At 40.3% G+C, this 26,807-nt stretch overlaps 1 long non-coding RNA gene across 3 annotated transcripts in view; it reads right to left on the bottom strand.

The window, feature by feature from the left end:
- Positions 1 to 3,417: 3,417 nt before the first annotated feature.
- The window catches only part of LOC117312118 (uncharacterized), a 42,544-nt gene continuing 19,154 nt past the window's right edge, over positions 3,418 to 26,807 (bottom strand). The window contains exons 2-6 of one of the 3 annotated variants that reach the window (XR_012331311.1): positions 21,140 to 21,197; positions 19,996 to 20,144; positions 16,817 to 16,897; positions 8,841 to 9,009; positions 3,418 to 5,309 (exon numbers count right to left, since the gene is read on the bottom strand). This is a non-coding gene — a long non-coding RNA (uncharacterized lncRNA). The other 2 variants (XR_012331310.1, XR_004526263.2) reach the window with 2 other exon arrangements.

The following is a 26,807-nucleotide window of genomic DNA, read 5'->3' as shown; positions in this document are numbered from 1 at the left end:
CCATGCTTGGCGTGAGTGACAGTTGTGTTGGTGGAGAGCGATTCCTGGGATCTGGGTGTTTTTAATAGCAATCCCAGAAAGCTCTGAGGTTGCTGGCTTAGGTAAGAAGGGCAGCAGGAAAGGGCCCATTAGTCTGGGGCTAAGTGTTTTTAAAGATGCTGCAGCGGTATAACCGTAGGATGGAGTAAGATTTACTGTCTCCTCGGGGCCTGGAGGATCGCTGGCAGAGGAGTTCCGGCTTAGTTGGTACAAGTTTCCACCATTGCTGGCCTCCCCCGCTCAGGTTCTCCTCTTTCTTACCTCCCCCCAGCTGGCTTCCCTCTGACTTCCTGCAGCAGCCGCATTCCTCAGTTGCCAGAAACTCGCATCCTAGCTCCGTCTCAGCTGCACTGTTACTTACCGCTTGCTTCCTGGAAGCAGCTGCTGCTTTGACCACGTGCATTTCTAGCCCCCTGCCTATTGCGACACTAGCTTAATTGCCTTTGCCTCTTGGAAGGAAATCAACGTTTATTGAATACCGACTATATATAAGACATCATGCTTGGCCCTGTGAAAGACAGAAAGAAATCTGGTGTAAAGATGGGTCTTTGTCTCAAAAAGTCTACAGTCTGCGTGTGAATTAATGCTCCCAGCTTAGTCTTTGGGCAAGTTTCTTAACCTCTCTGTACCTTAGTTTCTCCATCCATAAAATAGGGAGAATAGTAATACATAGGACGGCTGTAATTAAATTAATGTGTGCAAAATGCTTAGAATAGTACATGACACGTGATAAGCATTTAATAAATGTTAGCTAGTTTTGAGCCGTAGTTGGAGGAAAGAGAAAACAAGAGAAGTAACATAATATTTATCTGCCATACCCTGTAATAGGAGTTTATAGATGTTAACTTAATCCTCACAATACTACGTAAGGTGGGTATTACTATTACCCTTTCATTTTGGAGTCAAGGGAGATTGCCAGGTTAATAACTTATGTGAGTTTCCACTGTTGACAGAGCTTTCAGTCAAGGCCAAAACTACTTGGTGCCAAAGCCCGTGATTTTGAAAAGTCAAATGATTTAAAATGTAAATAATGTTTCCAAAATACTAGAGGATGTATGGCAAGGTGATATGTCATTGATTTCCCAATAACTTGCACAGAAAGACATTCCAACAAAAACATCAGGGAGGAAAGACTAACTGGAAAAGGTGGGGCTGGAAGAGAATCTTGAGGGATGAGTGTAATTTTGGAAGCGGGCAGCAGAGGCCCGTTTACTGTGTGAGCGATCACAGGGAAGGAGAAAATTGCACCATCTTTCAAGAAATGGAGCACAAACCGGTTTGACCAAACCTGAGAGCTCTGGAAAGTCTAAAGATGGCATGTTTGAATACTTTCCTATGGAGGGATGGGGTCAAACTGAGTGTCTTAGCAGTGCTTTAGAAAGATTTGCTCCACAGACATAGAAATCAAACTTTTGGTTACCAAAGGGAAAAGTGGGGGGAGGGATAAATTAGGAGGTTGGGATTAACATATACACACTACTATATACAAATAAAATAGATAACCAACAAGGGTCTACTGTATAGCACAAGGAACTCTACTCAATATTTTGCAATAACCTATAAGGGAAAAGAATCTGAATAAGAATATATATATGTATATATACGTGTGTGTATGTATAAATGAATCACTGTGTTGTACACCTGAAGCTAACACAACATTGTAAATCAACTATACTTCAATAATACATATATATATAATTTTTTTTTTTTTAAAAAAAGAAAGGTTTGGGCTTCCCTGGTGGCGCAGTGGTTGAGAGTTCGCCTGCCGATGCAGGGGACACGGATTCGTGCCCTGGTCCGGGAAGATCCCACATGCCGCGGAGCGGCTGGGCCCGTGAGCCATGGCCGCTGAGCCTGCGCGTCCGGAGCCTGTGTTCCGCGACGGGAGAGACCACGAGAGTGAGAGACCCGTGTACCGCCAAAAAAAAAAAAAAAAAAAAAAAAAAAAAAAGAAAGGTTTGCTTTACAAGAGAATACAAAATAATCTGGAAAGTAAGAGTACGTTGGGGGTTAGCACAGTCCTCTTAGCAAGAACTACCAGGGTCTGCCTGAGGATGGTGACAGGGGTAACAGGTAAGCAGGAAACAGATGTCATCCTCAGAAGGGGTGACTGAAGGGGGTGAACAAAGAGGCTCTTTGCAGAGGGGCAGAGGGCCGGGTAGGGCTGGACTCTACCATCAAGGATAGGGTCATCCTCTCGAGCTAGCAACAGGGAAGAGCTCTTTCCATCAGGACGCCTGAAGGCGCTGAGTGCAAAGAGCAATTCCTCGACTCAGGGAGAGGAGCTGGACGGGGAGGACTGCCTGGCGGGAGCTGTGGCTCTGGGCAGAGGGACACAGCCAACCTGCCGTAAGCAGCAGACAGACGCCAGGAAAATAAGTACCCCATCCTTGTCTCCTCCCTCCTCTCTCTTGCCAGTGCCCCTGGGCAAGGGAGCCCTTTGCTGCAGTCCATACAGATCATGGTTCCTGAGCAGAGAACAGGATGGAGAAGAGTAGAGGGAAGACTTGGGCATGCAGATGGAAGATACCCAACACGAGAGATTTGTTACAGGATTAGGTAATTGACATGGCACTGCGCCGGGCACACAGAGGATACTCAACACTTGATGGTTAGTATTATTTCTTATTGTTTTTCCTGCTTTGGTTGGCTTGGTACTCATGTGTCCAGCTCAGCCCCTCTGGCCTCACCACAAAAGAAGAAGTTTTCAAATCCCTGCAGAAGCATGAGAAGTGAAACACTCAAAAGTCAATTGAGTTTTTTTCCTGCAATCTTTGGCCTCTAATATTTTTTTCTTAAAGAAAAAAAAAAGGAGACTTGGAAATCATCTCTTTTAAACACAACCATTGTGATTGTTTTATTGGAAGTTCTTAACAGAGGAAAGGGACTTGTTTGTTTAGATTGCTATGCAACAGGAAGCATTGAGTAAATGGTTTCTCAGTTTTTATTATTTTAAACTTCACCCAGGAGAAAATCGATCCAAGTTTCAGAAAGAGAGGAGGAAGGGAATCTAGGCTCTAGTGTTTTCAAAATTCTAAATTGCAAATAATAGGAGCTTAAAACAAACATTCACAGACAGAAAACTGCCTTCATAATTCTCACTTTCAAGGTAAAATCAATAGATAATGGCTTCATCCAGCCAAACATTTTTTTCCGGCCAATTTATACACTACCTGCTAAATAATCGCTGAAAGTTGAAAATGTATCAACTTTCAATGCAAATATGAGCAAAAGGTTAAGTGGCTCTAGAAGAATTCTTTTTCATCGCCCTTCCTGCCTCTTGACATGCACAAAGCGCAGCTAGGCAGAAACAGTCAGAGGTAAAAGGAGAAGAGGGGCAGATGCCTCCTCAAATTCTCACCCTATTTTAAGCTCCATCTTCAGTTTTGTTTACAAAAGCTTCAAATCCCCCCCCCCCCCCCATTGAACTATTTCTCATTATGCCTAGAGGTTTCTGGTTGACATTCACACTGATGCTAACTCTATCAGATTGGCAGCCCTCATGTAGTTTCTGAATTTTCTGTACAAGCTAGAGGGGGAAAATGTACGTGAGTTAAATGCCCTGAACTTGGTTAAATCGGACATCTGGAAGCCCATGGTGAGGAAAGAGAGCAAAGGTTAGGAGAAAACTAACAGCAGCAACTAGCAAAACGAACTTTTGTCTGGAGCAACAAGAAGGCACTGCAAACAGAGATCAGCCCCTATGGCCCAGTTCATCATTTAAAACACAATGTCTTACTGCTTTATCTAATATCAGAATATACCACAAAGTATAAAGAAGTCAATAAAAGTATTCAAATACAGCTACCCAAAGACTGCCAATACTGACACTTTGATACATTTCCTCCCAAGTTTTTTTTTTAAACATGTATATATTCTACATGCATATGCATGTAAGTTAAGATTGCTAAGAAACACAATGAATATTTTTGAAACTAAAAACCAGGATTATTTTACACATGCAGTTTTATGTCTTGCATTTTAGGCCTAACATTATATTTATGCATTTCCCATATCATTAAATATTTTCAGAATGGGTATTTTTTAAAATTAGCTACATAATAGCTTGTCTTGCAGAAGTAGCATAATTTATTTAACCAAACTCATATTGTTGGCATTCATGTTGTTGCCAGTTTTGACTGTTACAAATAATATTTTGATGAAGATCCTTAAAAGAATATCTTTTTTAAAAAAAATTTATTTATCTTTGGCTGCGTTGGGTCTTCGTTGCTACACGCGGGCTTTCTCTAGTTGCAGCGAGCAGGGGCTACTATTCGTTGCGGTGCGCGGGATTCTCACCGCGGTGGCTTCTCTTGTTCCAGAGCATGGGCTCTACGTGCACGGGCTTCAGTAGTTGTGGCACGTGGGCTCAGCTGTTGTGGCTCGCGGGCTCTAGAGCGCAGGCTCAGTAGTTGTCGTGCACGGGCTTAGTTGCTCCAGGCATGTGAGATCTTCCCGGACCAGGGCTCGAACCCATGTCCCCTGCATTGGCAGGCGGATTCTTAACCACTGCACCACCAGGGAAGCTCCTTAAAAGAATATCTTGTATTTCTGTCTGTAGGGATAAATTCCTAGAAGTGAAACGACTGGGTGAAAAGCAATTAAAACATAGAATCCAAACTGTCATCTAGAAAAGTTATGCCAACTCTTGGTCCTGTGGGCAGCTTATGAAAACACTCATTTCATTACACCCCATCATTCCTGCAGACTGTCATCTTTAAAACTCTTTGCCTATCTGAGGGGTGGAAAATGGTGCCTCGATATTTTCAAATTTCATTTTCTTTCTTAACATTTATTTGCCATGCCAAACCAACTTTTGCCACCTTTGAAAAATCTGATTTTCTTTTGAGTGGACTTTGGAATGCCAACTCCCTGGGAAAAAACTTCCACGAGACATGAGAATACAACCCTCTTAATATAAATATCACCAAATCTCCATCAGCCTTCATTTTAATAATAATGCCAAACAATGGATTCTTTCCTGTCACGTTTGTAATATAGTCATACCAGCTTTCAAAGGCTGGTGCATCCTGGAACTGCAAGCAAGAGACACTGGCGGTTCTCCAATCCGGAATGACAAGTGAGCATGTCTGTCACTCTGAGCCCACAGGGTGATGGAACAGACACATGGGATCGAGTGACATGAGTACCCATCAGCAACCTGACACTCGTTCACCCCTCATATGTCAGGGATTCCCAATCTTCATGCCAAGGACCCTTTCGACAGTCAGATGAATTCTACAGATCCCTTCTCGGAACAATGCCTTTAACTGCATAAAATAAAATACCAAGGATTATAAAGGAATCTAATTATATTGAAATTTTGTTTTCAAAATATTTATAAAAATCTGTAACATAGCCAAATATGTGCTTATGTATTAAGCACTAAATAACAAACTCTAGTGGCAGATCGAATAACTACCGTAATTGCAAAGTGGTAATGAGGGTAAAGATATTCCAAGATATCTACCAAACTAATATAATATGAGAATATTTATTATTTCTATTAGTGACAAAGTCCAAGTTCTGCAAATACTCTCTTGGTTTGTTGCCTACATTCATGATGAAGGAAATGTTGCCTTTCAATAAGAGGTTAGTAAAAGATGTAATTTTTTTTTTCCCATCATGGAATGCCTGAGCTCTCTCCATGGATCCATGGTTACATGAAGTGTTCTGAAAGTAGGAAATTATGTAAACGCATTATCTGTACCTCCTCCCACTTCTAGAACTGTGACATTTTCTCTGGGCCCTGTCCATTATTTTTTTTGCTCTAATTACTACAGTTCTGGGAAGCTGTTGGAACAGGGCAGTAGGGTTGGCCACAGTGGAAGATCTTAGTCAAAGGGTTGAAGCCATGTGTTAAAAATACTGTCCTTGACGAAGTTGCAGACCTGCACTCTGATCGCATGCCATGTCTAGGACTGCTCCACCAAGCCTGGGAGCCAGGAGCTCAGGGTTCCAGCTACAGCTTTGCCACTAACCAGTGTGTTACTGTGAAAAAGCCCTTTGACATCCCTGAGCCTCAGGTTTTCTTAACTCAAAAAAAAAAAAAAAAAAAAAAAGATTTGGAAAATACAGTCTCTAAGTTCCCCTTCCATCTCGCACAATCTTTGACTTTAAAACTTTCCAAAACTTCCATTGTATTTTGATGATTAACGTAGCTTTCCAAAAGAGTTCTTTAGTATCCAGAACAGAAAGCCTTACCTGTTTTCTAAAATAAAGTTTATCTGTCACTGTCAGTCTCTTTTTCCATTTTTTCCTCATCCTCCTTCTAAAACAGAGACTTTTTCTGTTCCTGAGAGCAACGGAACCTGAACTCTTGTGTTGATTCTAAAGTAGAACTAGAAGTTTCTCTGGAAACCACTTCTCCCCACCAGGTCTGAGTACCTAGGACAGCCAGTCTCCATGTCAGCATCGGTTCTAATGGTCCCCAACCACTGCTCATAGAGCATCCTTCCTTCCTCAATAGGTAAGTTTCCCTTCTGTGCTTTTTCCCCTGAAACACTAGGCAGGGACTTAACTCTCTCTGTGTTGTTGCAGTGAACAAACTGAGTAAAGTATTCTGTTCTCCTACTCAAACAGAGTTCACGGAGTAAATATTTCTCATGGATTTTCCTTCCTAATCGCCCAACGTTTTAAAACACTTGGCATTCTGCTCCATTCAAGTGGTCGGGGCCACATTCAGGGAGAGTCTGAGCTTCAGGTGTCAGAGTAAACAGGAGTTCTGGGTGAATGAGGGGGCCTGGTAGGAGCACCTGGAGCCCTGTGGGCCCAAGAATACTAACAAGGCTGAAGGGAAAGGCTCAGAGGCAGTCCTGCTCTTGGCAAGCCCAGGCAGGGTTCCCTTTGATGTGAAGTCTTGCTTGATATTGCTTTGTGTGTCTGCATTTGTCCTTGGCAGGCAGAAGGCAGTTCCTTTCCAACAATGAGGTGCCCTTGTGTATTGCTGCCTTCCACTGAAACAGTGATGCATGCAAGCAGCTCCCAGGGTGACAGGCAAGTGCAGGGGGGAGGCTGGGGCTGGTGGGAGGGGTGGGGAGGACGCTCAAGGAGAGCCCAAGTGCCAAGGATATTAACAAGGAAGCTGAGACAGCCTGGGAGTTTGTACCAGAGCTCTCAAAACATTTTACCTTGAAGTAGGAACAATTTGAGAGAGATACAGAGTAATTAGCAGCAAAACGTTGAAAGTGATTTCCTTTGACTGGAACACAAAGAAGTTTAGAAATATGAATTGCAATCAAATAGTGGCTTGTGAATATTAATAGTCACAATTGACTAGACTTCTCTTAGGTTTTGTGGATAATATTAGCACTGTTCTCTAAATATTTCCAGTTCTCCACCCTTTCAAGCAAAGTGGGTTGCACTTCCTGGTCTCCTTGTGGTTGGATAGGGCCATGTGACTAGTTCTAGCCAGTGAGTAGAAGTGACATGGGTCTCTTCCTGCCTGGAGTATTGAATTACTGATGTAAGGCTCTCTGGAATGGGGACCACCAGTATTTGAGATGGTAGTTTCTCCCTCAGCCTGAGCCTTTAAATAACTATAATATCAGAGTCCCCCTGCCAACCTACAAGGGACAAGTAGCATGAGCAAGAAATCAGCGCTTTTGGTTTAAAGCCGCTCATAATATTTGAAAGCTGTTGGCTACTGCAACATAACCTGGACTATTGTAATTGCTAAAGGCACAGAAGATGCTCCTTTCCTTGTCCTGTTACGTGGAGATTAGATATTGAATTGTATCAAACTGATCTTGGACTTCCATGAGAAAGCATCCTCACTTTATTTAGGCAATAGGAGCTTTCACAGCCAGGGTATTTCTCTAGGGAGTGGCATTGCAAGTCAGTTGTCTGTGGATGCATCTCTAAGCCTTGACCTTGGGAAGCCCAAGGTGTTGTAGATAAGAGCCATGATAGGTCCCAGAAGATGCAGAAAGACGTTCATTGGGGTCTCACTTAGCTCAAACAGAGCCAAGAGAGAAACTTTATCAACGGAATGCATGAACTAAGTGTCTCTTTTCATATCTTTCTATGGTCAGAGGGCTTCAATCCCTGAGCCACTTTGAATGTAAGAGTAGAAAAAGTGGAAAAGGAAAAACTATGGCTGGAGAAAACTCACAGATTAAAAAGAACTCTGCAAGAATGTTGGCAAAACTGGAAGAGATGTGATTTACATTACAGAAAATAGTTTACAGTACTGGTAAGGCACAGAAGAAGGGAGATTTGTTGGGGCTTCATGTGAGGTGTACAGAGGGCTGCAGTTAGTCCAAAAAAGCTTCAAGGAAGTTGTTTTCAAGAACTACTGGACTTTTGGAAGGAAAAATAGAATGGAGGGTCAGGAGAAGGGCAATACAACCTGAAGCCCTTCTAGAAGCCAGGTCAAGGTGACTCTACAAGAAGGCATTATAGAAATTTGGCCTGAGGGGTCTGGTGGGGTGTTCCATTTTTTGGTAGACATAGAAGAGGGAAAATTCAGGTGGTCAGAGGTAGGCTGATAGAGAAAGAATTTTAAAATAATTAATGCTAGGAGAAGTACTCCAAGCAAAATGTTCCAGGTAGGGGAGAGAGGGTAAAGTGACAAAAAATGACAAAAGCAGCAGCATTAAGATTACAACCTGGGATGGGGATGGTGTTGGGGCCTGAGGGAGCAAGAAACGGGAAGCTGCCAGCCTCCATAGGAGGGAAGACTGAATGGTTACAGTGATGTGACTGGGAGCGCTAACTGTCTTCCATATCCTTCCTTGCCCCCTTCCTTAATGGTACTCCCTATTTTAGCTGAGTATACAACCGTGCAGAATAAAGATTACCTTGCTTGCCTCCCTCTTCAAATAGACGTGACCATTTGAAACAAAGGACATTGGTGCCCTTAGTAGTGCCGAAGGACTTCCAACTTCAATTTCTTTTCTTCCATCTCACAATGACTTATCCTTGAATGACTATTTCCCTCTGCTATGCAAGTTTCTTCATCTCTTGCTCCTGTCAGCATTCAGTGCAGGAAACAGAAACCATTTTAGGTATCTCAAGTAGAAAGGAATTTAATACAGGGAATTGAGTGCTGCAAAATTACCGGAAGAGCTAAATGTAAGTGAGGAAGACCTCTCAGATGGAAAGCTCGTGCCTCTGCTAGGTTTTGAGGTTATAACCCTGTAGCTCTGAACCGGAGGTCAGGAAATCACTGTCAACACCCAGGGGTCGAGGAACTGCTGCCAGTTTTACAGTTGCCCCATATCCGTGAGGCTGGTCAGAAGAAAGTGGGATGTGAAGTCTGTCCACAGCAAAAACTCAGTTCTGCCAGAACCTGTCACTGCTGCAGAAATAAAATTGGCCTTCACCTGCATTTCACCTTCCAAATCTCATGGGAGGCATCTGAAACACTGGCAGCAAGGGAGCCTGAGAAATGTAGCTGTTAACCTTCCAGCCCCTGTGATACAAGGGCCATGCAGAAGGGGATGGGTGTGAATAGTGAGTGCCGACACGGCATACCTGATCCATCCCTGGAGATGTCAGACATTCTCAGTAATATTCTTAGATGGCTTCCCTGCTCATGTACTTCTCTAATAGCCAATTTAAAAATATTGTCATCTATTTATTACATGCTAAGACTATGTTGGGCACTTCAAAGTGAACAGAGTGATAGCTTGGTTCCTATCATCTGAAGCGTCTTCCACTTGAAAAACATGTGTTCGATTTCTGTCCGGTACTCAAGAAGCATCGATAGTTTCTCATTATCTACCAAATAAAGTCCAAGTGCCTTCATTTAAATCTAACAGACTCTCTAGAATCTAACCTCAATGCTTGTTTTCATTTTTATCTCTCATTTTTCCACTTAATGAACTCTTATGGGCCTATAAACTGGATTGTTTTCTATTCTCTATACATATGCCTCTCTTTTCTGCCACCAACACTTTAGCCACACTGTTTCTCCTCCTTAGAATGTCCTTCTTCCCGATGTCTCTCTAGGTCAAAGCACCACTGATCCCTTAGTATCCAGCTCAGATGTCACCTCTCTGAGGAAGCCTTTCTCAACGCCGTACAGCTGGGATACTCCTTCACATAGCAGAGTCCATGGAACTTGATCTATATTCCTGCCATGGAATTTAAAACAGTCCACCTTGTATTACAGCTTTTTGTATAAACATAATTTCTTCTCTAGTAGACCATGGACTATAGAGGAGCAAGGATTATATTTCTTATTTATTTTTGATCCCCCACAGAGCCATAAAGTTTGTTGAGTGAATAAATGTAAACCTGGAAGACAGTCATTATTCTCAAAGATTTTATAATCCAACAGTCAGATATTTTTTAAAGTACCTTCACTCTCTTTTTCTTAGCATGTGAAATCTGAAATTCTTTGCTCAGAATTTCATGCTCTCCAGCTAAATGACACCCCTGACATCCTATCTCGTAATTCTTTAACTTTCAGTGACAATAAATAAGCTTTTTTGTTCTCCTCACATGTCTTGTTCATCTTTCATTTCCTGTTATTCCTGCAACTTAGTGTGTAATTTATATGATGTCATTTTCCATTTCCTCCTAAACCCCAAATAAGATGGGAATGCCTCCTTAATGTCTATAGCAATAAAATAAAACAATTAGCAGATTGTGTTTCTAATCTATACCAACAATTAATGCAAAAGATGTAGCTTGATTATACATGATGAAGAATGTATTTCACCAATATATTTTAAAATTCCATGTCAGGTAACTCTATTCACCAACTCTTTATTTATGAAACACCTCCAATTATAAAACAAGTCATAGGCCTTAATCTTTTTTATCAAACAAAAGACCTTAGACATGGAATGAGACACAAAAGCATTATAATTTAATTGTACCTTTTTTCTGCCCTACGTCAAATTTACCCTTTATTAAAACAACAGCATTTGTAAATGTTTTGGTTTCCTTTCTCAGATACAATATGCCCATCCCCACAATTAGTTCACAGGTTCTTCAAGGGAAAATACATCTTCCTTCCCTTGAACTTTTATCCTCTAGTGTCTAACCCACTGCATCTAGTATTCCAGTCTTTAAACAATAAGAATTCAAATAATGCTTATTTCAAGCCATCACTACTAAAAAGAGCATGAAGGAAGTTGTCATTGATTTCTTTGTGCAAAGTTGTCTCTCCAGATATTATCTAAGCAACCTCTACCCACTGTTCAATAAAAGAATACTTTTTCTAGATATTTCTGAGAACATACCTGTCTATTATATGAAAAATAGCATGGTCTTGGGCTACAAAATGAGTAGGCTTATAACCAGTAATAGAGCTACATAAATCTGGACTATACACGCTATCATGGAGACGGAGATGCAGCGCTAAGGGAATAGAGTGGAAAGAATGATTACCTCTTCTTCTTGGGACTCATCTTCACCAGTCAGAGAACATTTATCCATCAGGCATACGTGTTGGTTATGCTTCTGAATTTGTAGAAGGAGCACTTAATCCTCTCCTCTCACTAGCCGGTTGTTAAAGCATCTATGTCTGCTCTTATCAGCAATGTAGGCTTTTATGTTCCAGGTAGGTTTGTGCTGGAGATTACAACCTCTAACTCCCTGTGGTCTCATTCTAATTCAAAGTCCAGTTGTGAGAAATAATACTTACAAAGAAGTGGTACAAGGACATTGCTGCCCATACATTACACTAGCTAGGCTAAATGTTGCCCTTGAATTAAACGAGATCATAACAGGGCTGTGAACTTGAGTTTTGATTCCTTGTAGACCTCCCTTTTCTAAATTTGTGCCTTAGCCTAAGCCATCAGCCTATAGAGAGAAACATGAAGTCTCATGGAACATGATAGTACTTGCTGCTGCATTTTCTGCATGGATTGATGTTTAGGGCATAACCTGAGGAATCACACAGTATCCTCCTTTTGAGGACACCCAGAAGTGAGGCTGCTCTACATCAGGAAAATCTGTTCATATTGTCTGTAGAAGACACTAACCCAAAGCCATTCCCAAGGCCCTTGCTTGCCCTCCTTTCTCTGTAAAGGCCAAAAAGTCAGATGCTCACTTTTCCAGTCTCTCTTGTAGTGGGGGGAATTCATATGATCCAGTTGTGGCCATGAAACATAGAAGGAAGTCTGCAAGGAAGCAATGGCAATTGGCAAAAGGAAGGGGTGGCAATTACTTTCCTGATGAAAAATACATGTGGGAGGAGAGATCTCTAGCCTGTCCTTACCTCTTCTCTCTACCTTGGTCATGGATGTGATGTCTGGAGTTGTAGCAGCCCACTTGAGGCAGTGAGGCTACAGAGTGATAAAAATCAACACCCTAAGGACAGTAGGGAAGACAGATAGAAAAAGCCCGGGTCTCTGATAACATGACTGAACAAGTGTCCACCTCTGGACTTCCTGTTAGTGAGAAAAATAGCCCCTGATTCATGTAAAGCATTATTAGCTGTGTTTTCTGTTACTCGCAGCCTAATAGATAATTAGTTTTTGTTTTATCAAATGTTATAAGTCTTGTAATTAAGCCTGTCTTTGTCTTAGCTTTGGCTACCAGAAAGTTACAAAATTGTAACTAACATCTACCATGACATATACTCTGCTAATTTTTGTCTCTGAATTTTGTGGGCTTTTTACTCATGTTTTTATTTCACCCGATTCCTCCAAGTACTTATTTTTTTATTTTGTATTATATGCATTTTACAAGTCAAAATTTTTTTCTAGAACACAGCAACGTATAAATAATACATAAACAAAAAATCCAGCCCTGCCGGAAGATTGAAGAAGTCATGTTTGAATAAAGATTTCCCAGAGGGACAACACCTGTGCCTCACTCTTCAGTTAAATTCAGTAATTACAGTAATTCCTAAGGTTGTAACTGAAGTGAATCAGTAAGTAGTTTAAATAGTGGCCTATTAAGCGTTGTTCTCTATTAAAATTTCAGAACTCTGAGATCTCAAAGTAGGGGGAGCACAGACTTCAGGAGATCTATAAACCTTTTGACATAAACACAATTTTGTTTGTACACACAAATGTGCGTTTTCTGGGGTAAAAGCCTGAGACTTTCATCAAATATGCAAAGTCTGTTATTCAGAATAAGATTAAGAACTTCTGGGTCAAGTTACATTTACCCTTTTTGAGTCTTCCTCCCCCTGGATCACCATTGTGTTTCATGTGGGGTTTTGCATTTCTGTCAAGACCCCGGACTTCTGTCACAGTGCAGATGCCTGCTTCATCCTGAGAGTACACACCCCATCCACGTTAGTGGACTTGCATTGATATGTAATTATTTACACTGCATTTGGTGTCTGGAATGGCAGTCTCCTGTTGATCATTCTGGAGGCTCTGAATCCATCGGCTGCCTCCCAGTGGGCTCGGTGTGTTGTAGACACACAAATCAAAGTAGTGTGAGGGAGGAGAAAAATCATTCCCTTCCAGGATAATGCATTTTTCATGAGAAACAGGTCATTAAGAACCATTGCCTGATGGTTGCTCTCATTCTATCTTTTCATCCTTCCTCTCTTGTCAAATTATTTGGCCTCCTTCTTCTTCTCTCTGTGTTTCCCCTCAGCTTCATTCCTCTGCATTTGATTAGTTTACCATCTCCTTCTTTCTAATATATTTAAATGATTTCTACCTGATATGCATCTTTGAACTATTTTCTTGCCTGACTTTTGTTCCTTTTCCATCACGTGGCATCTGTCTCTTCATTTGCTGTTGTGCATTATACCCACATTCTAGCTGATACATTACACAGGTTTTCCCAAACTTATCATTTCAGTTCCCAGTACATAAACAGACAATGCTCTTACCTGTTTTTCCATGATACTTTGATTCTCCCTGAAGTTTTAATTTTACTGCCCATTGTCATATATTTCTATTCCCTTTTACGCCTGTGAATACAGACTCAATAATTTACTTGTGCCAATTTTCTATGCTGTCATACAAATTCTGTGGCAGTTTCCTCCCAAATGATGGACTTGAAGTGATCAATCCGTCACATGTCTTAGAGCAACTTTTCTCTTCTCCGGTTAAAATCAGGAGTGGGTTTAAGTGAGCCAGAGATTTTTGAGGAAGGAGATTTCTGTCATGAGAGGAGTGACTACCGTGAAGGGAAAAATATCTCAGTGAAAACTTCTTTCATGTTTCTGTTGACAGTTCTTTTTTTAAAGCAACTGAGCCAGTTATAATTTTTAGCAAAATTTAATTACATGCAGAGAGTAAACATCTGGAAATCATCTTGGGTAATCAGTGTGAACTTATATGGTAAATCAGAGACTTATATGCAAGAGTTTAGAGATTACAATCTTAATGATCATTATTCATAAAAACCTTTGTTTTCAATCTGTCTTTAAGAAATAATTAGAATTCAAGGCATTCATGAAACAGGAAACTTGCCACTTTATTTCTTACTTTATGTATATCTCCCTCAGGACAGTGGGGTTTTGGAAGAAGGAGTTTAAGTACTGGTTTGTTTTTAGTGTGTAAGCTTTTTTCTTTAAGGCATTTATTTGTGAAATTTAAGAAGCAGTAGGAATTCTAAGTCAGGCAAGTAAGCTGGAAAACAATAAAACTTGAAAATTACCCAGGCGTGAAATCCCCTTGATCTAAGGAATGCTTCCAACATTAAGTTCTCCATAAGCGTGAACTATAAATGATAACATTCCAAAATTAGTTTTTGAAGGAAGGCTCATAACAGGAAACTTGATCATCTGAAATTAACCCAACCTACCTTCTCACTAACCTAAAATAATAGCCTCCGCCCCTACCCAATATGACCTAAAAATAATAGATTGCATCTCACCCCAATGTAACTTGGCTTGAGCCCAAGGATTAATACATACATACATGACACTCAGAATTGCACCCAAAAGAAGCAGCAGCATTCTCTTTCTCGTGAGCTGTCACAGCGCGGTAAGCCTCCCTGGCCCTGTAATCCTAATTAACGTTAGTCGTCTACACTGTGTTCCAGTGTGAAGAGCAGAGCGGCAACACTCTTTGCTGGGAATCAGTCTCTCAAGAGGCTGCAGTTTCAGAAGGTGTGTCTCAAACTCTCTATTCTGAGTCTTCCATTCTCAAAGGGATTATGTGTCTTCACTCTGAAAGCTGATAACCCGAGGAATTAAAAGGCTGAGACAGGAAAGAAACACAAGGAAAATGCTTGTTTTTATTTTTTCATTTTACACGAGATGGTCATACGGATATAGACCAGAAAATGCTAGAGGTAGGAGAATAATCGGTTTAAAATAGTAAAGAGTGGGGAGAGGCAAGGAAGAGATGAAGGTGTAAAAAATAATGGAAAACAGAAAAAGTGACCAAAGGGGAGAAGCAGATAGCAGGGCTGCATTCTGACTTTTGTGGGCCTTGGGAACTTTTGCCTTATGGGTTTCATTCTCCATAAGAAAATATTAAAACTTAGATTTTACTACGGCGTTGGAATAAAGGTGAATATACTGATCTTTGTATTAAATTGTTTAATTTAATGACCTGAAAGGTCATTTTTTTCTTCTGATTTTAAAAGAAATAAAAATATTTTTGTGTGCTTCTAAATTATTAGGGGCCCAAGGCACCCTTCCCCTCTGCCTAGTGGAGAAGTGGGCCTTATAGGTAGAGTGAGGGAGAGGGAGTTAGCAAGAACTCTGCTCAGAAGTGAGTTTAAACTAGCAATGTAAAAATTAAATAAATACAGATATCGGTGCCTCACCATAGTCTAGATCGAAATTATGTGTCATCCCTAATCACTCCAGCTAACCATTATTGACCAATTACCATGCGTTAAACGCGCCACCTGCTTTATCTCACTCATTCCACACAACAACCTGAAAGTTAAGCAGACAAAGATGTGCCTTGAAACCTTAGGGCCCCTCACTTGCTCTGCTTCCTTCCAAGCCTCCGTGCCTAGTTTTTAAGAGGGTCTCTCAAGATGGTCTATGCGTCAAGCCCTACAAAACCTGAACCTGTTCGTATAGGTGTATATGTACAGTCGGTGTATGGACAGACAATGTCCTCCCAATTCACTGTTCAGCTCACTGAAACACACAAAGGCTAAATGATTTGTAGGTTGTTCAGAGTCACAGGGCTACTTGTTAAAGGATAGACTTACGGAGATTGAGTTTGGCTAAAAAATAATCTTGATTCATAGGTTAGAATCAGATTAGATGCAAAAATAAGTGTAAGGTGCCCAGAACTCCATTCTCAGCCTACGCTTCCCAGGTAATCTCTTTAACATCTCCGGCTTTAGCTGTCACCCCATGGCTGGTGACCACCAGATGTATAGCTTCAGCCGTTTCAGTTAGGATGCTTTCAACTGCCACTAATAAGATCCTCACCCAATGATCATAAAAGATATGAGAACGCTCATGTGAGAGGCCATCCAGCGGTAGAGTAAGCTTCCAAGATGGCGGATGCACAGATTCAACAACATCGTCAAGGAAACGAGTTTTCCCTCTCCACTCTGCAGTCTTCAGTGTTGGCCTCATCCTGTGGCTTAGTACCTTTGTGTCTGTAGGAAAGTTGTCAGCAGCACCAGAGCTATAGGCTTCCTCATCCAAATCCACTGAGAGAGAAAGCCTGGCTTCCCGTGCCTTTCCAGAAGCCTCCTTGCCTCTCATTGATGGGAATTAGATCACATGCCTATTCCTGAACTAACTTCTGGCAAGTAGGATGATTTGGGGATCAATACTTTTAGATCAATCAGGCCTACCTTTGAGATGAGGTCAATTTCCTAAATCACTGAGAGAGGAGTGGAACGGGTATTGCAGAGTCAGCAACAATGTCTACAATTTCAGCTCCAGACCTGGTCTGATAAGTGCCCAGCAAGCATCTCCCAATCTTACCATCCACAGTCATATTTGGTGCAACATGTCCAAAGCGGAACTCATGGTCTGCTTCTAGAAACTGCTCTTCCTCCCATGTGCCTTATTTGGAAAAATACAAAACCAGAACTCAGAAAATAACCTCTTCTTCACCCTCCCCATTACTCAGTCAATCATCAAGGCTACCGCCTGCCAGTATCCTCGGCATCACCCTATTTCATCCCCTCATTACTCCTTATTTGAATTATTGTAATATCCCCCTACATGGCCTCCTTTGACCCATATCCCTATTGCTACCAGAAGTATGTTTCCAGATGGAGTAATAAGGTAAAGAAAGCTCATGTCATTACTTTAAATAACTTCCATGAGTAGCTCCCCATTAGCTTCTGGATATGACTCATTTATTCATTTATTCAATATATACTTACTTGGGGTCTCCATAAGGCAGAATCTGGGCTCAGTGAGATGGATAAAAGGATGAATAAAATCAGTGGGGTCCCTACCTTCACTGGGGTTTACAGTGCAAGAGACTTTGGAGGGCATGGAGAGGAGGCGCCTGGAGGGAAGTCCTGATCCAGTTTTTATAGGAAATCAACACTTTGAGCTTGCACGTGGGAGGGAGCTGGGGAAAGAGCAAATAGCAAGCAGTGTCCCCAGCTCCCAGTGTCCCCAGAATTTCCTGAACCTTAATAAATTACTCATTGTATTGTCCTCATAAGTGTTTGATTATGTCCCCATCTCTCCCTTTAGACTATTGTCTTGTTCAACTTTACATCCCCAAAGACTAAAATTTCTGTGCAGCTTACTTTTTCATTTCATCAATCTGTTCATTTATACCCTGCCTTGGTTCCCCCCGACAAAAAAATATTTGGGGCTGCCTGATCCACAGTAGAAATGCAACAAATATGGAACACTTTTACAAGTAAAAAGACCCCGAGACCCAGAAAGCTTAAACCTGTTGACCAAAGTCAACCAGGTAAAATTCTTCTGAAAACTTTTCCTGTGAAAGTTGGAAGAGTTATCATGAAAAGTGAGCTCTCAATCGTAGGAAGTATCTGAAGACAGGCTGGGTGTTGTGGGTCATTGGTTATTCTTAGGTTCTTGTGGTCTTGTCCAAGCTGTGATTCTACAAAGCACAGTACAGGTAAGTGATTTACAATCCCTTAGAGAAGTTCTTAACTTTAAATACATTTTACAGTGATTTTATCTCTCAAGTTCAAGATTTTAGGGAATTTTTGGTTAATATCTATAAATAATATTTATATAAAGAAGTTTAATAGTCTCCAGGCCAATACATACTCTAATGAGAATCCTAAAGCATGTTTACCTATATAAATTTACCTTTTAGAATATGAATGTGTATAATAAAGATAGCACATTTTGAATTTTGTCCACGAAAGCAGTTTCAAGTGAGTGAGTTGTGCTGAATGGCTTTAAAGAATAATGCAACTTCTGGAAATCCCACGGAGGCAGCCAAAGTTGTCAATGAAACAAGAAGTAACCTTGAGGGATATTTTAATATACGAATGCTCCTAATGAGTATGCTAAAATCATGTGAAATATCTCATGTGAAATATCAGTATCAACAATTTGTGAGGCTTATCATGTGGATGGAATACTGAGGATATGAAGGCATTAAATGTCCAAAGGCATTGCCTTAGGATGCCCCTGGGATTCTTAAGTGCAATTTTTACTTAATTGGAGTTCATAACTTTTCACTGGACATTCTACCTCCAAATTATAATTAAAGTAATTGTGAAAATTATTGTTCTTATTTTGACTGTGTGACCAAAATTTCTGCAGTACATTTTGTATGGAGCAGGGTGAAATTATTTTTTTTAAAAAATTTTTTTAAAAATCTTTGAAGACATTTTGATAGAATTTACCTCTCCTAAAAACTTTTTGGTCTAATCCACGATATCTAGCTGAATAGCATTGCCTACATTCTTCTTTATCTGTTAAAGAGTTATTTGTAGACTCTATGATGAGCCTTCTCCTACCTCTCTAGAAATGCCAGAAATACTACTAAACCCACGAGATATAGATATCTCGTGGGTTTAGTATATATAGATAGATAGTTTAGTATATATAGATAGATATAAAACCACCTAATCAAATTCCTCCTTTCCAGGCATTTTCTGCTTTGTGGAAATGAGCTGCAAAAGACCTGGCAATTCAACTCTCAATTATAAACAAAGCCTACTTATCTTAAAACTTGGTCAGGGCAGAACTCAGTCCACAAATCTCTTTTCAAATTGTGCCTAGTAATTTGCTTTGTGTTTGTGGAAAGACACAGCTTGTTAATAGTAGGGCTCAACAGCTAAACTTAGAAAGAGAGTCCAAGAGGAAGAACCCAAGGTAAACAGAAACTTCCAAAAGTTGTAAATAACAAAAGACACACAGATGATGTGTGTTTCATTGAGTTGCCACATCATAGGCTCATAGTAAATGAGTACAACATGGCTCAAGATCTATGTGTACAGTTTCTCCTATTACCTAACACAATGTAGACACACTTATCACACTCCAATCCTTGCCTTCAACTAAGAAAAGTAAACAGTGTCATGACATCATTCACAGCCAATCACAGCACAGCCACGAGGACGAAGGAAGTGTTGGGAGAGTCCTTTTGCAACTGAGAGACAAGGTGAGAGACAGTATGTTTGATAAGTTGTCCTAACACATTCCTGGGGGTTCTGAGCTGTATTTATAAAGTAACATTCGTTGGTGGCTCAAAAACTGTCCTAGGAGGCGGGCAATATGTCACGTTCCATAAGAGGAGTGATTGTGGTGACGGACCTAAGGTGACCAGGAGCAACCTTTGTTCACTGTTCCATCACATGGCTCTATAATAAATATTAGTCATCCAGTGTACACATAGGATGTGGTGAGGCTTCCTGTTGAGGGCAAAACCTTCTTCCAGAGATCAGAGTACACTCCCTGTTCTAGGCAGATCCCTAATCAGATTTACTATCTTTACCTTGGAAAAAACCACGGCTTTCCCATTAAGTAGAAGCTGTCACAGAGCAGCATTGGCGCCTGTATATTACAGTTGCTTTCAAGTTCTCCTTTTTCCTTCTGAGTCCCAAAGAGTTCATGGTTTCCTGGTTTTGATTAAACCAGATTGTATTTTAAAGTTGTGCTTCTCTCCCTTATCTAGCCTCCCCTAATTTAATGTAAAATGTTCCAAATGATCTCACCTTGTGGTTTCATTGACTAGAGATACTGCAAAATCAGAAGGCACCTCTATTATACTAGGAGGCACACGCGCATTTTATCAGACTCTATCTCTTCTGTTCTCTACGAGAACACAGCTCTCTCAACACAGGTTTGTAGATCCTTTACTGGACTTCAGCAGACATTTAAAAAAAAAAGAGAGACACTATGATATCATCAACAACCTAAAATATTGTATTATTTCTTTGGCCGATTTTTACTTAAAAATATAAATATAATGTGGTTTTGACTTTTTCCCTACAATAGAATAGCCCGTTACCTTAAACATTCTCAGTATATAGGACACATCATATGCTATCTCTTCCTATTCAAAAAAGTAACAGTGAGTTAGAACTGACAGAAAGAACTGACACTTGATACCTACTTGGGATTTATGGAGAAAAAAAATAACATGTTACATACACAGAGCAAATCCTCTGAGCAACTTTACTGACCAGCAATACACCCACTTTACTGATACTGCCTCATAGAGGATGAAGCCTGAGCCAAGTTAGATCCTTTCATTGTGACTGTTGCCTTTCTAAGAAGGATTGTAGAGTTTTAAGGAAGGCCAGCCCCTGTTTGGGCAGCCTGGTGACTGTAGCAAGACTTTCTCTTAGACCCCAGCCCATCCTTCACTCTCACCAAGCACTTCACACTTGCTCCAATCCTCCTAGATGGAGCGAAATATTAATAATTAGAACTCATTGGGTAGCTGGAGTCTCTTGGTATATTTTAAATTCCTCCGCCTTCAATAAAAAGCTCTCTCGGTGACACTGGCATTTAATAAGATGTACAGCTGGTTCCGCATATAAGGTGCCTGAAAGTTGCCGCTGTGTCCTAACAACAAGTAAAAAGCCGAACAGACTGAAAAATCAACAGTTCTTCTTGGATCCTTAAGAGCAGGGAGGACACAGGGCTAATCACTGCTCCCAAGGTTGAGGAGAGAGACATGCAAACACAGGGAGCTGCTGCTTACCAGAACAGACTCAGGAGTACGTCTGGGTAGGAAAATTACCTGATCTGTAACTAATGAATTGCTGGAGGCTGAATGAGAAAAAATCTGAGAGTTAAAAACTCCAGGGGCACCCAGTCATACGGGGACCCCAACAATATTGTAAGACTTACCTCCAGGAGCTTGACCAGTTTCCCACAGTAAATTTGGGGGGAAATCCTCTTGAGCTCCCTGCAGGAGGAGGGGAAAATAAACCATTTTGAAATATGCCAGAGTATTTTGTTCCTAACAAGGCCTGCCCTCAGGGGGCAGTATTTAACCAGACCCTACCTGCTAGGGTATTATCACAACCTAACTGACATGGGGAAGGGAAATACCCAACTCCAGCCCACTCTAGCCATCCTGCTCCACCTAAGAGAGGAGAAAAATACAGAGAAACACTTGTGAAGTCCATAGTCTAGAAGCATAGGCTCACTGAAAGACTGAGATCTAATCATAGGAGTATAGAACACTTCCCCTCTCCCCACACCTCACTGTCACATTACTAAAGGTTTATTTACAGCAGTTCCTTTTATCTAGTACATTATGCCTAGCTATCAACAAAAACATACAAAGCATACTAAAAGACAAAAAATTTGAAGAGATAGAGCAATCATCAGAACCGGAAGTGGCAACAGTATTGGAATTATCAGACCAGGAATTTAAAACAACTATGATTAATATGCTAAGGGTTCTAATAGATAAAGTAGAACAGATGGGCAATGTAAGCAGAAAGATGTGAATCCTGAAAGAAGAACCAAAAATAAATGCTGAAGATCAAAAATATTGCAACAGAGGGCTTCCCTGGTGGCGCAGTGGTTGAGAGTCCGCCTGCCGATGCAGGGGACACGGGTTCGTGTCCCGGTCTGGGAAGATCCCACATGCCGTGGAGCGGCTGGGCCCGTGAGCCATGGCCGCTGAGCCTGCACGTCCGGAGCCTGTGCTCCGCAACGGGAGAGGCTACAGCTGTGAGAGGCCCGTGTGCTGCAAAAAAAAAAAAAAAAAAAAAAAAAATTGCAACAGAAATGAAGAATGCCTTTGCTGGGCTTATTAGTAGACTGGACACAGCTGAGGAAAGAATCTCTAAACTTGAGGATATCTCAGTAGAAATCTTGAAAACTAAAAAGCAAAGAGAACAAAGACTGAAAAGAAACAGAACAGAATATCCAAGGACTGTAGGATAACCAAAAAGGATATAACACATGCATAATGGGAATATCAGAAGGAAAAGAAAGAGAGATAGGGACAGATAAAATATTTGAAAAAATAATTTCAAATTACTGAAATTCATGAATGGTATTCAAAACTGAGAATTCAAAAACTGAGAATTTCCCCAAATTAATGTCAACACAAACCAGAGATCCAGGAAGCTCAGAGAACACCAAGCAGGATTAAAAACAAACAAACAAACAAACAAAAAACAAAAAAAACCAAAACTATACCTAGGCATATCATTTTTCAAACTACAGAAATCAAAGAAAAAAAGTCTTGAAAGAAGCCAGAGAGAAAAAACCTTGCCCACAGAGGAACAAAGAAAGATAAGAACTACATCCAACCTCTTCAGAAGCCATGCAAGCAAGAAGAGAGTAGACACCAACCTAGAATTCTGTACCCTATGAAGTTATCCTTCAAAAACGAAGGAGAAATAAGGACTTTCTCAAACAAAAATTGAGAAAATTTGTTGCTAATAGACCTGCCTTACAAGAAATGTTGAACGTAATTTTTAGAGAGAAGAAAAATAATATAGGTCAGAAACTCAGATCTACATAAAGAAAGGAAGATCATTGAAGAAGGAATAAGTGAAGGTAAAAAAACCCCTTTATTTTACTTATTTTTAATTGATCTAACAAATAACTGTTCAAAATAATAATAGCACCAATGAATTCAATTATGTACGCATGTGTATATTGCTCATGCGTATATATGCTTATGGGTGCGTATATATAAATGAAATGAATGACAGAAATGATAAAAGGGATGGGAGGGAGGAATTAGCATTATTTCGTGATTATAAAGTACTCACACTACCCATGAAGTGGTAGAGTGTTATCTGAAAGTAGACTTGGATTAGTTGTAAATGTATATTGCAACTCTAGGGCAATCATTAAGAAAATGGAAAAGAAAAAGCATAACTGATATGCTAAGAAATAAGAGAAGATGAAATCACATAAAATGCTCAATAAAACCATAAAAGGCAGAAAAAAAGTGGAAGACAAAAATAGAAACAAAGAACAAGGGCAACGAATAAAAAACACAGTAACTAATATAGTAGATATTAATCCAACTATATCAATAATCATTTTGAATGTCAGTAGTCTAAATGCACCAATTGAAAGACAGAGATTGTCAGAGTGGATACAAAAACAGGACTCAACTATATGTTTTCTACAAAAATTCCACTTTAAATGTAAAGATGCATATAGATTAAAAGTAAAAGGATAAAGAAAACTATACCATGCTAACATTAACCAATAGAAAGCAGGAGTAGCTGGACTTCCCTGGTGGCACAGTGGTTAAGAATCCACCTGCCAATGCAGGGGACACGGGTTCGAGCCCTGGTCCGGGAAGATCCCACATGCTGTGGAGCAACTAAGCCCATGTGCCACAACTACTGAGCCCTCGCTCCACAACTGCTGAAGCCTGCACACCTAGAGCCCGTGCTCCACAACAAGAGAAGCCACCTCAATGAGGAGCCCGCACACCACAACAAAGAGTAGCCCTTGCTCACCACAAGTAGAGAAAGCTTGCGTACAGCAACAAAGACCCAACATGGCCAAAATTAAATAAATAAATAAATTTATATAAAAAGAAAAGAAAGGAGGAATAGCAATATTAACTTTAGACCGAACAGAGATCAAAGTGAGGAAACTTATTAGGGATAAAGAGGGGCATTCATAATGGTAGGGGCCAAGTTTCTGAAAAGATGTAACAATCAGAGCATCAAACCTCATGAGACAAAAACTGATAGGAGAAATAGACGAAACTACTATCATAGTTGGAGATTCAACACCCCTCTAGAAGAAACGGACATACCTATCAGACAGAAAATTAATAAGGATATAGTTGAACTCAATACTGCTATCAACCAACTGGATATAATTGACTCTTTCATAAAACAACAGCAAAATATATGTTCTTCTCAAGCTCACATGGAACATTCCCCAGGGTAGACCACATTCTGGGCTATAACACACACCTCAGCAAATTTAAAAGAATAGAAATCATACAATATCTGCTCTTGGACCACAATGGAATTAACTAGAAATCAATAACAGAAAGATAACTGGAAAATCCCAAAATACATGGAAATTAAACAACACACTTCTAAATAACACATGGGTCAAAGGAGAAATCTCAAGAGAAATTAAAAACGAGATTTACCTCTACCACACACCTAAAATCCAGGATTGTTCTTGGCCAGAAGTCACTCACAAGCCTGAGCAGTTCAAAGATCACTGACATCCATCTATGGACAATTCCATCTTCCTTGTACCTTAGTCCTCAAGCTAACCATCACTGTTCCCTTTACCTTGGCTTGCCTACTTCCCTCTAATCTCTGGGAAACTCTTCCTACTTTACTGATCTCCCTCTGTTCTCTATAAGGCGAATGTCATGTCTCAGACCTCCAACCACATATGCTATCACAGTCAGGACCAACACCAGGATGCTAGGACGCCCAGGCCTAACTATCAACCCTCATCTCCTCCAGCTTTATAAGCGCTGCTCTGAGGCCATTATAGATTTGCCCATTTTACTTTATTCTGATCTTGTGTCCAGAGTTTAATGGGGGGAAGGTGAAGGTACCTTCTGTCAACCTCAAAACCTATGGTCCTCAGTCAAAAGGATTTCAGGGACAACTGATCCCAGAGAGCATCCACTCTTTTCCATCCTTACCCCCAATCCAAGATTTTAGCTGAGCATCATAAAATAATATCAACAGCCCTTTTCTGTTTCAGTCAGTTCAAGTCAGTGATGTAGTGATTTTGCACTTCCTGATACTTTAAAGGACTTTTGAAAGAGAGTCCTAAAATTTCTTTTGACCTTGTTAAAAGAGTTGTTTTGGAACAACTTTAGAAAAGATTCCAAGATGGGAGTGGGAGAAAAGCGATAGGCATAATACGTTTTATATTCAGAGTTTCTTCATATCAGATAAGATTATTTTATAGAGAATTTCTTTTTCATATGCTTATTTTTTAAACCACATTTTTTTTGCTGAGATGTGTCCCATAGAATTATTGAGCCCTAGACTTCTTTCCTACCAGGGGCAGAAAGTGCACTTCCTAGAGAGAGATGACATCTCTGAAATGGAGCTATTTGTGGAAATTCCTAAGTCTCTCAGGGGGAATTTTTCTTTCACTCAGAAGGATCGACCACAAAGCAGGTGGTCCATGCTCTGGTGAGTTCCAGGGCTAGCCTTTGACAAAACTGAGTAACTGGCAAAGTTAGACTTTGCCAAATCCTCCTACACACCCACGGCCCAGACATACACCAAACACCACAAACCCTAGTCTGGCCAATGTCCAGAAACCTCCCACCTTCCTTCTCCCCTTTCTATGACAATATCCCCTCAGGAGGCTTACCTACTGTAAACAGAGAAAATAGGATCGCATTACAGAATATTGAAAGTCATTGGAGGTTTTACAGTTTTAAAAACACTAAAAGTCATCTAGTAGAATTATTTTCAGAGTTGTTCATTTGTAATATTTTAGCTGCAAAACTCTTTCTTCAAAAGAAAACTTGAAAGGAAGAAAGCAAATAATACAGATGATGAATATATATCAAAGAAAAGCAATATATACACAAAAAAATCAATATATAAATAAGATAGTCAAGAGCTGCTAGAGCCCTCTCCTTTCCTAGAGGGGAACCTGAACATCCCCAGACTTAGAAAACTACCAACCTAATCCAGTCTCTTCAATTCACAGATGACGATCTTGAGCCCCAAACTGAATCAACTTGTCCAACATTGCCCAATGAAATGATGACAGGGGTCAAATGCTCTTCAGGGACATGTCCTTACTATCACCGAGCCTGACACAGGCCCTCAGAGATCCTGCAATAAATGTTAATTATCTGAATTCAACAATTTATGCTATGGTGTTAATGGCTGGCACCATCTTTATACATTACCCCTCTTAGCGGTGTTTGCTTTCATTTGAACAGGATTCCGTTCCTTAGATCAAAGAAAGGAATATCTAAGAGCAAATATGCAGATGCCACGATAGGCTTCTTGGTACAGAAAACTGAGTGTAGAATAACAAAACCTCTAGAGAGGGCTATGCTGTCATTTAAAAATCATGTACAATTTTATAATATAATTTGTGTGCTGGGTCAGGGGCAGGGGAAGAATCAAAAGCAATACTTGTTGTTTTCATAAAAGTATCTAAAATAAGAAAACCTAAACCAAAGCATACTGACTGGTCCGACGTGTTAAAGTTAGAATGAGGACGTATTCAGAGTTGGCCCTTCAGGGTAGGACAAGTTTGTTAGTTACTTGTGATGTTAGCACCCGTGTGGTACAATACACACTGTTCTATGTCATAACGTGAGCAGAATGTTTTCTGTTTCAAGATGAGTGTAAGTTTTATTTTAAAGTTTGCCTTGATATTACAGTAATACAGTACGAAAATAAGGCTTTCAGGCCTTCAAAATGTATTTCTGTCTCTTATTCTATTTCTTCCTGCCCATAAATTGAGAAAGTTGCAAGAAATAAGTGGGGGTTATCGAAGTAAATGATGGCAGGTATTATACTGTGAACAAATGCATCAATGGAAAATCAACAAAAATTCAATTTCTTGTAGA

Source organism: Tursiops truncatus, chromosome 4 (genome assembly GCF_011762595.2).
Source record: "Tursiops truncatus isolate mTurTru1 chromosome 4, mTurTru1.mat.Y, whole genome shotgun sequence".
Classification (NCBI taxonomy): domain Eukaryota; kingdom Metazoa; phylum Chordata; class Mammalia; order Artiodactyla; family Delphinidae; genus Tursiops; species Tursiops truncatus.
Note: the sequence above shows the minus strand (reverse complement) of the source record. Positions and strands in the feature narration are given on the sequence as shown.